This window comes from Musa acuminata, unplaced genomic scaffold (assembly GCF_036884655.1).
Source record: "Musa acuminata AAA Group cultivar baxijiao unplaced genomic scaffold, Cavendish_Baxijiao_AAA HiC_scaffold_951, whole genome shotgun sequence".
In the NCBI taxonomy this organism is placed as follows: Eukaryota; Viridiplantae; Streptophyta; class Magnoliopsida; order Zingiberales; family Musaceae; genus Musa; species Musa acuminata.
Genome location: NW_027021170.1, coordinates 1 through 2,500, shown reverse-complemented (window position 1 = coordinate 2,500; position 2,500 = coordinate 1).

Sequence of the window (2,500 nt, the reverse complement as noted above, 5' to 3'; positions counted from 1 at the left end):
GCCAAAAATGGCCAGTTTTGGCCCGTTTTTGGGCCGTTTTGGCCAGTTTTTGGCCTGTTCTTGCATTGCGCGGTGACCGTCGAGAGCGGAGCAAAACGTCAGCCATCTCAGCACCCTGGAACCCCCCGGGTGGCACAGGGCTGGATGGGGCTTTCGTATAGCAGGGACGGTGCTGCCTCTCGCTTCGCTCGCTGTCCGCCGCTCGCCGCTCGCTCGCGCAGCCAAAAATGGCCAGTTTTGGCCCGTTTTTGGGCCGTTTTGGCCAGTTTTTGGCCTGTTCTTGCATTGCGCGGTGACCGTCGAGAGCGGAGCAAAACGTCAGCCATCTCAGCACCCTGGAACCCCCCGGGTGGCACAGGGCTGGATGGGGCTTTCGTATAGCAGGGACGGTGCTGCCTCTCGCTTCGCTCGCTGTCCGCCGCTCGCCGCTCGCGCAGCCAAAAATGGCCAGTTTTGGCCCGTTTTTGGGCCGTTTTGGCCAGTTTTTGGCCTGTTCTTGCATTGCGCGGTGACCGTCGAGAGCGGAGCAAAACGTCAGCCATCTCAGCACCCTGGAACCCCCCGGGTGGCACAGGGCTGGATGGGGCTTTCGTATAGCAGGGACGGTGCTGCCTCTCGCTTCGCTCGCTGTTCGCCGCTCGCCGCTCGCTCGCGCAGCCAAAAATGGCCAGTTTTGGCCCGTTTTTGGGCTGTTTTGGCCAGTTTTTGGCCTGTTCTTGCGTGGTGCGGTGACCGTCGTGAGCGGAGCAAAACGTCAGCCATCTCAGCACCCTGGAACCCCCCGGGTGGCACAGGGCTGGATGGGGCTTTCGTATAGCAGGGACGGTGCTGCCTCTCGCTTCGCTCGCTGTTCGCCGCTCGCCGCTCGCTCGCGCAGCCAAAAATGGCCAGTTTTGGCCCGTTTTTGGGCTGTTTTGGCCTGTTTTTGGGCTGTTCTTGTGTGGCGCGGTGACCGTCGTGAGCGGAGCAAAATGTCAGCCATCTCAGCACCCTGGAACCCCCCGGGTGGCACAGGGCTGGATGGGGCTTTCGTATAGCAGGGACGGTGCTGCCTCGCGCTTCGCTCGCTGTTCGCCGCTCTCCGCTCGCTCGCGCAGCAAAAAATGGCCAGTTTTGGCCCGTTTTTGGGCTGTTTTGGCCAGTTTTTGGCCTGTTCTTGCGTGCCGCGGCGACCGTCGTGAGCGGAGCAAAACGTCAGCCATCTCAGCACCCTGGAACCCCCCGGGTGGCACAGGGCTGGATGGGGCTTTCGTATAGCAGGGACGGTGCTGCCTCTCGCTTCGCTCGCTGTCCGCCGCTCGCTGCTCGCTCGCGCAGCCAAAAATGGCCAGTTTTGGCCCGTTTTTGGGCTGTTTTGGCCTGTTTTTGGGCTGTTCTTGTGTGCCGCGGCGACCGTCGTGAGCGGAGCAAAATGTCAGCCATCTCAGCACCCTGGAACCCCCCGGGTGGCACAGGGCTGGATGGGGCTTTCGTATAGCAGGGACGGTGCTGCCTCTCGCTTCGCTCGCTGTCCGCCGCTCGCCGCTCGCTCGCGCAGCCAAAAATGGCCAGTTTTGGCCCGTTTTTGGGCCGTTTTGGCCAGTTTTTGGCCTGTTCTTGCGTTGCGCGGTGACCGTCGAGAGCGGAGCAAAACGTCAGCCATCTCAGCACCCTGGAACCCCCCGGGTGGCACAGGGCTGGATGGGGCTTTCGTATAGCAGGGACGGTGCTGCCTCTCGCTTCGCTCGCTGTCCGCCGCTCGCCGCTCGCTCGCGCAGCCAAAAATGGCCAGTTTTGGCCCGTTTTTGGGCCGTTTTGGCCAGTTTTTGGCCTGTTCTTGCGTTGCGCGGTGACCGTCGAGAGCGGAGCAAAACGTCAGCCATCTCAGCACCCTGGAACCCCCCGGGTGGCACAGGGCTGGATGGGGCTTTCGTATAGCAGGGACGGTGCTGCCTCTCGCTTCGCTCGCTGTCCGCCGCTCGCCGCTCGCTCGCGCAGCCAAAAATGGCCAGTTTTGGCCCGTTTTTGGGCCGTTTTGGCCAGTTTTTGGCCTGTTCTTGCTTTGCGCGGTGACCGTCGAGAGTGGAGCAAAACGTCAGCCATCTCAGCACCCTGGAACCCCCCAGGTGGCACAGGGCTGGATGGGGCTTTTGTATAGCAGGGATGGTGCTGCCTCTCGCTTCGCTCGCTGTCCGCATCTCGTCGCTTGCTCGCGCAGCCAAAAATGGCCTGTTTTGGCCCGTTTTTGGGCTGTTTTGGCCTGTTTCTGGGCCATTTTTGCTTCGCTTGAAATCTTCTTCTTCCTTGTGTGGCCAATAATGCCTTGCTTTGTACTTCTTCGTGCACGGCGGTGTCTTGTCGTCGATTGCCTTGTTTGATCGGCCACTTGAGTCTTTGTTACTCGTGGTTGGCGACGGGCTGTCCGATGGGGTGACTGTGTCGGCATGTGAGCGGTGATAGATTTGTATGCCGCGGTGGGCTCCCTGCTATTGTGCAGTTGACCACCGACGTTGCAAGTCTC